Source organism: Eulemur rufifrons, chromosome 19 (assembly GCF_041146395.1).
Source record: "Eulemur rufifrons isolate Redbay chromosome 19, OSU_ERuf_1, whole genome shotgun sequence".
Classification (NCBI taxonomy): domain Eukaryota; kingdom Metazoa; phylum Chordata; class Mammalia; order Primates; family Lemuridae; genus Eulemur; species Eulemur rufifrons.
The window spans coordinates 94,747,401-94,761,905 of record NC_091001.1 but is presented as its reverse complement, the minus strand read 5'-3'; the positions used below and the strand labels follow the sequence as shown (position 1 = coordinate 94,761,905).

Below are 14,505 nucleotides of genomic sequence, written 5' to 3'. Positions count from 1 at the left end.
TAAAGACTTGAATATAAGGATATAGACTTATGGTCTTTAGTGGTAATATAAAGAAGACTAAGTTGGACACTTGTTTGGAATGATAGGATGCTTTTTAAAAGATCTGGTATTATCTTCAACTTATTAATCAAATACTTACTGATCATTTACTATTTGGTAGTCGTTTTCCTAATGTTAGGCACATATAGCTCCTTTTTATTGTTGAGGAAAAAGAATGTGATAGAAAGAACTCTGGTGGAGTTGATAGGAAGAAGGTTTTAATGTTCTTTGCCACTTTGAATCTAAAAGTTAACTATACATATTAGAGGATTTATAAATAAATTGTCATCCTGAGAGTGGTCAGGGATTAGAAATTGACTTTTTAAATTTCTCTTACTGGTTTAGAATTTTGTACCATTTAGACAAGCAGCAGGCCAGGTGCTTAGACAGGCTTCCTCAGCTTGTAAATGATGACAGGAAGTGGGGATTGTGAAATGGAGATTGAGTGTAAGATTCATTTGGTCTGAATTCAGCCCCCAATTATAATAGACAAGTTAGATACAGATCGGGGTCTCCTAAATTACAAAATATTTTCTTTAAATAGACTTCATCTCTGATTGAAGTCATCAGGATCAGATCTCAAGAGGGTATTTTCCAGTTGCTGTTACAGTAATTTTTTCACCCGCATAAAGCAGAGTGATACACTTCCTTTACTATGCTCATTTCTTGTCACTTGGTTGCTTTGATTTTGATCTCATCTTTCTGGGACCTTTAAATCATTTAATTTTCTTCTAGGTCTGATAATAAAGAGATTTTCAAATGGACCACAGGGTATTTCAGAGTAACTCTTCAGGTTTTGCCGCACTGTCGTATTTCTTTCCATCTCTGACTTTTAGAAAAAATCTTTGTCTGAACTGTGTTCATTTCTCTTTTTCTATGTGTTTTTGAAGGCTTAAAACTCCTGGTCTTTTCTTAAGTTCCTTTAGCTCAACATGATTATACCTAATCCTACTTATTTTCTCTTCTTTTCCACCCCAGGTCTTCTCCTGGCCCCAGCCTATCTTTCATTTTACTGCTAGGATCACACAAATTAAGGATTTTCTTCTTTTCTAGGAAAGGGTGAGATTGGAGGAAAGAAGACATTTCAGGTGTGCATTGAATGGCTTAAGTATGTGTAACCAGGGGCAGTTTCCATTTTCTCACTGGTTCTCAATTTCTTTGCTCATAAAAAGAACAATCAGATTAGATGACTAAGATTTCTACAGGTGAAAAATCCTGTGAAAACAACCCAAATGTCCATCAATTGATGAATGGATAAACAAATGTGGTATATCTACAAATAGAATATTATTCAACCATTACAAGTAATGAAGTACTGATTCATGCTACAACATGGATGAACATTGAAAGCATTATGCTAAGTGAAAGAAGCTCATCACAACAGGTCACATATTATATGATTGTATTTATATAAAATGTCCAGAATAGGTCAATCGATAGAGACAGAATGTAAATTAGTGGGTGCCAGGGGCCGAGGGAATTAAAAAGTGACTACTTGGATGTGGGCTTTCTTTTTGGGATGACAACAATATTGTAAACTTAGATAGTGGTGAAGGTTATACAACTTTGTGAATAAACTAAAAATGACTAAATTGTGCACTTTAGGGTGAATTTTATGGTATGCGAATTATATCTCAGTTAAGCTGCCATTAAAAAAAACCAGAGTCCAAGCCAGTAGCATGTGCATATAATCCCAGCTACTCGGGAGGCTTGCTTGAGCCCAGGAGTTCAAGAACAGCATGGGCAACACAGTGAGACCCCTGTCTCTAAACAAACAAATAAATGATAAACCAACCCATGAACCAGGGATGTTCATTGGCCAGAATGGATAGAACATAGAAATAAGTTTTTCTTCTTTAGCATATCACAAATATTCTTTTCAGAGGTATTGAAGACCTGACAGTGGACTGGTGACCAGTGGACTGGTGACTGGTTTATGTAAGATGGTATTAACCTGAACTTCTTACTCCTTGCATCGGTATCCTGAAAGACCAGTTGGGTTCATTAACATGAAGTCACATTGCTTCTCTCCTGCAGATTCCCTTTTGGGTGCTCCCAAATTCCTGAGTGTTTAGTTGAGTATTTACGTACAAATAGTGGATCTGATGAATTTGAAATGAATCCACTAGTCCTGGCTCTGTCTGGTCTAACTATGCCTGAAAAATATTTGAAATGGTATTTAATGACATTTAGTATTTATAGAATTTACTTTCTTAAGCTTTTAAAAAGGAATTAAAATACCTCTACCTTAACAAAGTTACTCTGCATAAAATGATGTGAAAAGACTTGTTATTCCAGAGCATTACTGATACCTTTTATGTAGTACTTGTCTGAAAGATTCATGAAAGTTCTTTAGAAATTCATTAACAGTTCTTTCTTCAATCCATCAGTCAACCAAAGTGTGAATTCCTCAGGTTTCTATAGCAAAAGTGTGGCAGAGTTAGATAAAAGAATGACTTCTTCTTGGTATGTCACTTTTGGCATTTCCCTTTCTTTTAGATCTGCAGCAGTCACAGTTGTGAATCTTTACTAATTTCTAATTTCTGTTAACTCAGAGAGGTATTAGGACATAGTATTCATAAAAAGTATAAAACGAGGAGATTGAGTTTTAGAGGTCACAAGAACCAATCTTGTTATTATATATAGGCAGTTGCCCTTGAAGAGATGAGGTCTATATATCTATATTCTAGTTCTGGCTCATAAGGGGAAGAGATGGGTGAGAACTTACAGCAAGATTTTTTTTGAAAAGTAGCAATTCATTTTTATTTTTATTAGGGTACCTAGATTTTTGTACCTTACTTAAGACTATGTATATTTCTAAACTCCATTGCGAGGTTTCAGTATCTTAAGGACAGAGCTCTTGTTTATTTTTATGCCTTCTTAAGGTCTGTCATGGGCTGGGTGCAGTAGCTCATGCCTATTATCCTAGCACTTTGGGAGGCTGAGACAGGAGAATTGCTTGAGGCCAGGCTGGGAATTCAAGACCAGCCTGAGCAACATAAGGAGATCCCATCTCTACACAAATAAAATTAGCTAGGTCTGGTGGTGTGTGCCTATAGTCCCAGCTACTTGGGAGGCTGAGGTGGGAAGATGGCTTGAGCCCAGGAGTTTGAGGTTGCAGTGGGCTATGATAATGCCACTGCACTCCAGCCTGGGCAACAGACTGAGACCCTGTCTCCAAAAAGGAAAAAAAAAAGGTCTATCATTGTACCTTTCACATATAATGTAGTAAGTAGGGGTTGGATGAGTTAGGTATCTTCCTAGAGAGGTTGCTTGGTTTGGGGATCAGAGTGGTGTGTTCTTGTGGCTTGGAAGGATGTTGATTGGCCTGGTAGTGTATTGCTTAAAAATTGTTACGCATAATTCTTTTTAATGACATTCCCTGACAATTGAGTTGACGTTTTTGAAATTATAGTAAAATGTTATAGTAGTGGGTTTACTCTTCTAGGTAAAATATAGACTGGGATCTGGAGGGGCCAAATTATTAATTTTAGGGAATTATTTCATGAGCTTATTGAATGTTTATTAGTTCTCTGCTCTGTGTTAATTTGATCACAAGCATGTGCTATGTGTAAGATGCCATATTTTGCCATTTTTAGTGATTTTTCTAATCTTGAAGATGTCTAAATGTCTGTTCAGCATTCTGGAATGATGCCTGGCAAATATAACAGGGAGCAAAGCGGAGAGTGCTTACTGCAACCTGTGGCAGCTGAGCCTTAATATCTTTTTTCAGCTTATTGTGGTGACTCAACCTTACTGGCACATGGCTGTGTTTGGGGCATCTGCTGTGACATCTCATCCGCCTACAACTACCTATTGCATTTTTTGTCCATGTTCTGAATTTCATTACTTAGTTAAAAATAGATACTCAGTGTAAGTACTTGATTACTAAATAGGCAGAACAATTTTAAAAGATGAGTGCTGTAAGCTTTGAAGACTGATCTCAGTTGGCTGCGTGAGTTTCTCTAGCTGGCAGGCAGAACCTTTCTTTATTAGCCTTGTGTCTGGAAGGAAGTTGCTGTCCTTGGAGGCAGCAGTTTAATTTTGAAGATGGGCAATTTTTAATAATTTATTATCTAGTTATTCACTTGGCTTTTCAGGTTCACTTTCTTTTCTGTACTCTTCCCTGATCTCATTTTCCTTTCTTCCTGTGTGTGTCTTCATACTTTATATATTTATTATAATTTGTATCCCTAAGCAACATATAGTATTATTTTGCATGTTTTAGAAGTTTATACAAATAATAGACTATCTATATATTCACCGGCAACTGCTTATTTTGCTTAGTATTAAGGTAATGAGGTTTATCTGTGTTGATACTTACAGAGCCGGTTTTCTCATTTGTACTACTATATTGTATTTCATTGTATGACTATGCCCCCGATTTTTAATTCATTCTTCTACTGATAACTTTTATGTTGTTTAAGATATATATATTTTTGGGAAAGAGTGCCATAATGAACATTCTCTCACATACGCACAAGAAGATATATGAGAATATTTTCTGGGGCAAAAATTTTTGAACTGGGTCTGTTTACCCATTAGTGGTTGTAAAATCAATTGAGTGAGTCATCCCAACATTTAAAAAATGAATGAGAACAAAATGGAAACTCTCAGAATGTGTCACACATAGTAAAAATAAGCACTGTTTTGTGAATTTTCATTTTAGTTAAGTAAGTATGTGTGTACTGGGTCATAATGAAAAATATGTGTGTGATGATCAAAAAATTTTGAAAGTTACCCCTCAAGGGTATATTCCTAGAAATAGAATTGCTGGCTCTTAGGGTATATACATCTTTCATTTTATTAGATGTTGCCAGATTGTATTAATATCAATTTCCTTCCACCAGAAACGAGAGTTCCCATTATTCTGTAGCCTTACTGATGCTTAGTATTATTGTCAGACTTAAATTTTTGCCAAGATGAGGAGGTATGAAATGGTATCTCATTATGGTTTTAACTTATATTTCTCTGATTGCTAGTGTGGTGAAGAGTCTTTTCACATGCTTACTGGCAATTCAGATTTCTTCTTTTGGGGATATCATTTAAGTGGATTGCATATTTCTGTAGATCTTTAAAGCATTCTTCATGTATTTTGGATACTGATCTTTTGGCAGTTACATGTATTACAAATGTCTGCTCACAGTCTGTGGCTTATATTCTTATTTTGGTACTACTGATGTCCAGAGTTTTAATTTTAATGAAGTCAAACTCATCAGTATTTTTGTTTTTAGATTTGTGTACACATGCGTGGGAGAAAGAGAGAGAAAGGCAGAGTTTTAAGAAATTCTGGCTTATCTAGAAGTCATGTATCTTCCTTTAAGAATTTTAAAGTTTTCCTTTCTTTTTTCTTTTTTTGGTTGGTCTTTAAATAGAAATTTATTTTTCTATAAAATATGGGGTGAGATAGCAATAAAGTTTCTTTTCCCCCCATATGGGTAATTGGTTGAGCCAGCATCATTTGTTGAGAAGGCCATCCTTTGCTCACGGATCTGCAATGCTACCTCTGTCTTTATGTCAAGTTTATATCACACGTGGACCTGTTTCTAGGCTTTCTGTTCTGGTTGATCAGCCTCGTTGTCTGTGTGCCAACTCCACACTGTCTTAATTATTACAGCTTTGTGGAATGTCATGATAGCTAGTAAGACAAGTTTTCCCCATCCATGTTGTTCTATTTTTTAAAAATTGTCTTGCTTAACCACATGTTCTAAATACTTTTTAATAATCTCCTTTAAGTAGCTATATACTGTTCCATCAGGAAATAAAACATTAATAATTCAGTCAAAGAGAAGCCCTTTTAATTTATTGGAAAAATGAAATAAAGGGAAACTGGCCTGATGAGGTGCTAATTGAGAAGTGATGGTCAGGAAAGCTCTCTCTGAGGAAATGACATTTAAGTTGAATCATAAATGATGAGAATGCAGTAGTCACCCCTTATCCTTGAGGGATACATCCCAAAACCCTCAGCAAGACCCTCAGCACTTGCTCAAAACTGCAGATAGTACCGATCATGATTGCTGTTGATAGGAACATGTGTTTGTTCCAGTCTTCTATCCACAAATTTAATGCCTTTTCCATTTTAACTAAGCACTTATCACTGTGACCATAATTTTTGCAGTTTGAGGTGTGACAGCAAAACTATCACAGATTTTGTTTTTCTTCTTCACAATTTCATGGATAGAAGATTCATTCTTACCATAGTTCTTAGCAACCTTAACATATGAATTTCTTCTTTCCTTATGAAGTCAAGAACTTTTACCTTTTCACTTAAAGGAAACACCCATGGCTTTTTCGCATATCTGAATTGCCAGCATCATTATTCTTGTACTTTGGGGCTATTGTTAAGTAAAATAAGAGTTATTTGAACTCAAACACTGACATACTGTGACAGAGGATCTGATCACCAAGATGGCTACTAAGTGACTAACAGGTAGACAGTGTAGACAGCTACACTGAACAAAGGGGATGTTTCATGTTCCAGGCAGGACAGAGCAAGATGGTGTGCAATTTCATCGTGCTGCTCAGAATGGTGTGCAATTTAAAATTTATGAATTGTTTCTGGAATTTTCCATTTAATATTTTTGGATTACAGTTGACCCAGGGTAACTGAAACCATGGAAAGTAAAACTGTAGATAAATGGGGACTACTGCAGTTCAATGTGAACAGCTAGGGGATTTGATGTAAAAAGGAAATAAATACCATGTGTGTAAGCAGGAGAAAGTTTCACATGTTCATGGATCTGCAACACTACTGTGCTTGGAATGTGGTAAGAGAGTGTAAGAAGGAAATGCAGTGAGATTCTAGAGGTGGTCAAGGGTCAGATTATGCAGAGCCTGGTGGACTATATTTGGAAGCTTGTGTTTTATTCTGGGTGGATTGAAAAGCTATTCAAGAATTTTAAGTAGCAGAGTGACATGATCTTATTTATACTTAAAAATAAAATCACTGGTTGTTATATGGAAAATGGCTTGTGCAGAGTAAGGTGTACTAGTTAACCATCCATTGCAGTGGACCAGGTGAGAGATGATGAAGTCTTAGAACATGGTGGTGGCAATGGAGATGGAAAGAAATGAATAGATTAATAAACTATTTAGAAGGTAAAATCATGACGATGTTGCATTTGGGGTTTGAGAATGAATCAAGAATGACTTCCTGTTTTTTAGTTTAAGTGGGCAGATAGTCAGTTGTGCCATTTGCTGAGATGGGGAAGCTTGGTGGATGGACTGTTTTAATTGGATTGCTTGCTCTATAGGTCTGCCATACAGCTATCATTTTAGGCCTTCCTTTGCCTCTTCCTATATTGAATCTCTTGTGTTCTTGTTTTGCTTTCTTGCTTTGTTGGAGCATATACTCCAATAGTGTCTTAAGAAAGGGAGTAAAAGAGAAACTTTTTGAGTTCTTGAACATCAGAAAATGTCTTTATTCTAGTTTTATATTTGATTGATAATTTGAGCAGGTACAGAAGTCTAGGTTGCCAGTTATCTTCCCTTTGAATTTTGGAGGCCTTGATCTGTAATCTTGGAGACCCCCAATATACATATTGTTACAGTTTCATGGATACAGTATCTTCTCTTAATTCTGTAGGGATGTTAGTAGCTATAAAAATTGTTCTGTACTTCACATTCTGTTTTGCTCTCTATCTTTTATGTTAATGACTTTCTTCAAACTGGTGATTCTTGGCTGTCCATGTCTTTTAAAGACTGAGGCTCAAAAATGTGAATTTGAAGTCCTTCGTGCATGAATAGGATTGTCAACTGCTGAGCTTCATTGTAGTGTGATCAGGCAGCAACCTGGCTTTTTTATTGGGTGATTGCCAGATTCATCATCTGGAGGTCTTTCTCTGGGGCTATAAAATAAATGTGCCCATATGGATGCATATATTCCTGTGTATCAGCAAAATTCCAATTATTGAGCCAAAGAGTATGTAAATTTTAAAACTTTTGATGTATTTAATATATTAGTATATTATATATTTATATGTAAGGATATATAAATATACATATAATTATATATTTTTTTCGGAAATATGTTATTAATTTACACTCCTGCTAGCAGTATATGAGGATGCCAATTCCTCTACAATCTTGATAATATCATGTCAGTATTATAAATTTTGTAAGATTACTTGCTAATTCAATAGATGAAAATGGCATTTAATTGCTCTTTTATTTTGCCTCACTGGTGTGTGTGTGTGTGTGTGTGTGTGTGTGTATGTATTACCAATTCATGCCATGTGTCCATTTTTCTGGTGAGGTATTTGTCTTTTTCTTATTGATTTATAAAGCTCTTTATATATTATGAAGGTTAACCCTTTGTCATAATGTATTGCAGATGTTTTTTCCCTAGGTTTTCAATGTCGTTCAATTAAATCAATTTGTTTAGTATGCAGAAGCTCTTAAATATTTTTCATTTTTGAAGCAGTAATAAATGTACAGCATTTAAAAAAAATATATGAAGGAGTGAGAAGCAGACAGTAAGTATCCTGCCTACTCCTTTCCCTAATTTTCCTTTCTGAGGCAACTATTATTACCAGTTTCTTTTATTCCTTCTAGAGGTTTTCTTTGTATATGTAAGCCATCTTTTTTCATTTATATATAAGCAGTAGCCATGGTAGATTGTTAAAATAATGGCTCCTGATATATCATGCCCCCGCTTTATTTATTCTCCTTTGAATATAAGTTTGTCGTTCATATGATCAAGAGGTAGAATCCATTTCCTCACTCCTTGAATCAGGATTGGCATTGTGACTTGATTTTACCAATAGGATGTGGTGAAAGTTATGTGTAACTTCCAAGCCTAGGCCTTTAGAGGCCTTGAAGTTCCATTTTCATTCACTTGGAATACCAACATAACCATGTTCAGGGGTTTCCTGGTCTAGTCTCATTGAGAGTGAATGGCCCATACAGCCCATCTACCCTCAGCCCCAGAGCCAGCCTGTCATCTGAATGCAGCTGCTTGAGTGAGCCAAGGGGAGATCAGCAGAAATGACCAACCAACTTACAGATTGATGAGAAATGATAAATTTTCCTGAGCCACTGTGTTTTGGGGTAGTTTGTTGTCCAGAAATAGACAATTGCTGTAGTAGCATATTATATATTTATGTTAACAGTTTATTTTGAGGATTGTCCACATTAATATGTATAGAGTAGTTTCCTCTATTTTCATGACTGTATAATATTCCAGTATATGAATATACTATAATCAGTTATTGATAGACATTTAATTTGTACCCTACCTTTTGCTATAAGATGGGGTTGTAAAGAATCTCCTTTTACTTATTAAGTTATTTATTTGGGACAGGATCTCACTCTGTTGCCCAGGCTGGAGTGCAGTGGGGTGATCATAGCTCACTGCAGCCTCAAAATTCCTGGGCCTCAAACTTCTGCCTCAGCCTCCCAAGTAGCTAGGACTACAAGCATGCACCACCACACCTGGCTAATTTTTAAATTTTTTATAGAGATGGGGTCTCACTTTGTTGCCCAGGCTGGTCTTGAACTCCTGTCCTCAAGTGATCCTCTTGCTTTGGCCTCCAAAAGTGCTGGAATTACAGATGTGAGCCACTGTGCCCAGCCCTACATTTATTTTTAATATGCAAAAAAAATTTTACTTTTTATGTTGTCATGTCTATTTCCTTCATGTATTCTTTTAATATTTTGCATAATTAATGACTTTCCCACTTTGAGACCACCTGTATTTTCTTCTGTTATTGTTTCATTTTTACCTGAAAGTAATTAATGAGAATTTATTTTGGTATGTAATATGATATGGAAGTGGGGTTTCGTTATTTTTCTAAATAATTATATAGTTGTCCCTGCACCATTTATAATATAAATCCTTTACTTATTCCCTTTCTTGGAATGCCATCTTACATTCTAAATTCTTATATTTATTTTCAACTTTCTTTTTAGTGATCTGTATATATTTGCCTTGTGCAATTACACAGCATTTTAGTTATTGTAGCTTTATAATATGTTTGAATATTTGTGGTCTCACCTGCTAGGAGTTTGATTGGCATTGGATAAAACTTTTATATTTATTTGGAGAGAATGGACATCTTTACAATAGGGGTCAGCAAACTTTCTGTAAAGGGTCAGATAGTAAATATTTTAGGCATTACAATATGTTGCAACTACTCAGTTCTGTCATGGTAGCAAGAAATATATGACAATACACAAATAAATGATTGTGGCTGTGTCCCAGCAAAACTGTACAAAAACATATGATTGGCCTGTGGGTTGTAGTTTCATAATAATTGAACATACTGTGTAATGTAGAGTACACCTCTTTAGGAATATGGTCAATCTCTACTATTTATGTCCACAGTTATGAATGTGAATAAAGATTTGTCTTTATTTTGTTCCTACACGTTTACTATTAAGCTTTTTACTGGGTGTTTTGTGTTTTGGCTGCTATTGTGTAGAAATTCTGAGTTGTTTATTGGCAAATATAAAAGCCAATGCAGATGTCAGATTGAAATAGAATCAGAAGATAAGTTGGAAAATTTAATAATTCAGTAGTTCAAACAGTCTTTTATCAGGATACTTAAGAATACTTTACATGAGTTTGGAGAAAGGAAAAAATAGCCGGCACCAGAAGAGCTACAGGAAGAGTTGGGGGAGGGTCACGGGTGTATAAGCTGGAAGTCAAGTTAGACAGGGACAGAGCACAGTGAGCCATCTTTAGAGATGTTGTGTGGCAGCATGATGTAGTGGTAAGCATGTGGGCTCATCAGTCAGTGAGGTCTGAGTTTGAATCCCAATTCTACCATGTAATAGCTTAATGACCTTGGATAAGTTACGTAACCTTTCTGTGCTTCATTTTTCTCTTAAATGGGGATGATATTAAAGACCTTTATTGAGTAGCTGTAGGGATGAATTGAGGTAACTCATATAAAGCACTTAGAATAATAGTGCTTAGTGATAGTGCTCAAAAATGGTAGCTGCTATTATTATTATATATAATATGTGATATTATGTATATCATTATTATTTTACCATATTGTTGTTGTTAAGCAGTTGGTAGAATCACATTGTTATTTCAGAATCAGGGACTCTGTCAAGAGTGAGTGTCCATGCAAACAGTGTAACAGTGGCTGTCGAATAAGACTCAGGCAAGCAGAGCAAAATAGGAGCTCATGCATACATAACACAAGCCAGAAAAATCATGTAGAGAAATGCATAGGAAATTCAGAGATTTTTGTTTCTGGGATAACTTTCTATCCTCGTTCATTGCCTTTTGGAGATCCGTGGAAGCAGGAAAAAATACCAGTGTGGCTAACTTAGATCCTGCAGGTGGATATATTATAGAATATTTGATTCGGTTGAAGAATCGGAATGGAAATGCCAACTTTTTTAGCAGACAGAACCCAACAGTTTCTAACAGTCATGAGATACTGAACACTTGTTTTGAGTAGATACATGCGACAATTCTTAACAGAGGATTAAAGAAGCCTCTTAAAATAGTACGCAGATGAGAGTAAGGAGTTCTGTCTGAAGATGAAGGGCACAGTGGCTGTTGAGCTCTGCTAGGGTGGGCAGTGGGTGGGGTCATAGATAGTACAAGGCAGAATTTTGGCTGGAGCTCAGGGTGCTTATCTAGGTACCAGAGCGTCTGGAAGCTCAGTGAATCATGCATGGTGTTGATATTTTGAGTATTTTACTAAGTGCAAGTTGTCTCTCAGGATATTCCTTGGGCTTTTTTAACGAGAAGAAACATAGGTTCTCCTTACTACTTATGTTTCAGCCCATACTCTTTTCTTCCCTGTATCTTTACTCTGGGTAACTGCCTCTCTAGGCTTCTTCTGATTATAATAGTATAACACAGTCATATAAATAATTTTAATTAAACAGTTTATAGGCCTTTTAACATTTCAAAGTGCCATTACATATGATCTTTTATTTTATATTTTGTACTTAGGATTTTAAGTGGTAGTATTGACCTTGACCCAGTGAACTCTGAAATCACTTTAGGAACTTTTTTTTTTTTAGGATTCCAGAGTCTGTGGTCTGTGCCAGGATGAATCTGGGTCTATTTTAGGTGGTTCTGAATCTTGGGCTTTTCATGCCCTACAGTGTCTTCATTTCAGGGTGACTTCATTTGATATAGAGGCTGGGGTAGGGGAAGAGGTGAAGGGAAGTAGCCAGTCTCATGTGCAAAGGAAAAGGGGTAGAAGAATCATTTATTGTATTCCTGGCTCTACTTCACATTGTTCAAGGGAGTCAAAAAAAATCACTACTACTAGTTGTCTTTTGTCCCCTCTATTGTACACAAGGAGGGGTACAAAATTTCAAGGTAGTAATTTTGGGCTCGTTTTTGTTTCAGTAGGATGACAAATTTGCAAAGTTCCTTGACTTTAGAAGATAGATGAGGTTTTTTTAGTACATGTTAATACACACATAAATTTGTTTTAGGGCTCCAAATTAATTATTGTTATGGTATCACTTATATGTTAGAAGGCTCCCTATGCTCATGTAAAAATGTAAAACAGTCCCCTTTTTAGCTTCCATGTTGCTTGAGAAATAATTTTGTAACCTTCCTTCTCAGGGCCACATTTCCTGAGTAATTTATTTATCTTTCTAATGGCATGTTATGAAAGTTAAGTTTATCCCACTGACCTTGCTTCTCTTGACTTTTTGAAAAATATATCTTTTTGTTTTCTGAAAGGTTTTTATCTCAACCTTTGCTCTTACTAATTTATTGATAACAAATCTTGACTCAAGTGGAAGTTTTGGAGAACATTTTGATGTTCCACTTTTAAGTAAGTGGATAGTTTTTTTCAGCTATGGACTCCTAAGACTTTTTCATTTAAAAAGCATTATTTTTTAATTTTTGTGGTTCAGTCATTTATTAACATGTATGTTCAATTTTGGTCTTAGCACATACTTTTTTTAATGTGGTAGAATATACATGCCATAAAATTTACCATTTTAACCATTTATAAGTGAACAGTTCTCTGGCATTAAGTACATTCACAAATGTGCCATTTAGAGTACCAACCTAGAGTAGCATTGATCAGGACTGAATGGCAAGAAGGTAGAGTCAGCCTATAGAATAACAGGTATGGACTGATTGTATTCACGTAAAAAAGTCCTCTTTTATATACGTATATGTATATCTATATGTACAGAGAAAGAATTGGAAGCATCTTTAACAAATTCATTACAGCAGTTAACTCAGAAGAAGGGAAAACTATGAATATTGAAGGGGTAGTTTATACTTTCATTTCTGTAATATTAGTATTTTTTTTTCAGTGAAAAATTTTGTTTGTGTAATTGGGGGAAAAAAGTGAATATGTTTTAAAACCAGTTTCTGCTATAGGACCCCAAAGACAGAAGGGGAAATTTGTATTGGTATTAGGATAAAAGACCTTGGGATAGAAGATACAAGAAGTGGACTGAAGGAAGAATGAAATTCAAAAGAAAACATCTTTGTCACTTCTTTATTCTCTTTCCAGTACAAGGTTTATCATCAGGACTTTGTGTGTGCGTGTATGATTTATATTATAAAAATGATAAAACTGTTAATAACATTCCTGGAAAGAATATAAAATTGATTTTACTGTGAATTGAGTAGTGAATACTGACCAAGGCAAGCAGTGGATTCAGAGCTCTAAATAGACTTAATGACTATTATGTATATGTATATTTTTTATAAATAAATGAGCAATAAATGAATTTAGCATTTGTGAACAGTATAAATCTCTTTTTCACAGGCTCTCTTTGCCCTCAGTAAATCTGAGGAAAGTTTCTATAATCCCTTCTTTTAAAAAAAAATTTAAATATATAAGTCCTAGGGAAATTATGCAACTCATTCAGGGTTACTTAGCTGATAAGTGGTAGAAGCCTGGACTGGATCCCAGGTCTTCTCTATCAAATGTCATTTTTTTTTTCCAAGAAAGCATTAGCCAGGAAAAGACAGTAATTGCTTATTAATATAGCACACTGTAGAATGGGTTTCCCAGCCATCTATATTTGTGAAACATATTTGGATATGAACACTTAAAAAAAACCCAATTACTGGATAGAATTCAGATAAAAATTTGTTAGGAGATTGAGACTAAATCTTAAAAATAAAGAATAACTCAGTATTACAAGTGATTCAGAAAAAGCAGCTATCTAAAATAGCAGTATTTTCTAGGCCATAATTTACCACAAATGGGCTAGATCTCAGAACAATAGATAATTTGACAAGAGTTTGTAGATGTCTACAAATTAAAGAGTATGGGGAGGGGGATACAATTTCATTGTTGGAACTGGAGCAGAAATTAAATGCATGTAGTTATTTTAAGTCTGTCACTGATTCACTTTTTGACCTAAATTCTCAGACTCTTTTATTCTTTTTTTCCCATTATTCAAGTTATTGAAGAGTTAGAAGTTTGAATGATGTTACAGATCTTAACTAAAAGTAACATTGTGATTATTGACATTGTGGAATAATTTCTTACAGCACAATGTTTTTATTTAATT

General features: G+C 35.2%; 1 protein-coding gene across 3 annotated transcripts in view; it reads left to right on the top strand.

Moving 5' to 3' along the window:
* The window catches only part of BABAM2 (BRISC and BRCA1 A complex member 2), a 395,148-nt gene that overhangs the window by 5,041 nt on the left and 375,602 nt on the right, over positions 1–14,505 (top strand). The gene's annotated exons all lie outside the window — the stretch shown is intronic.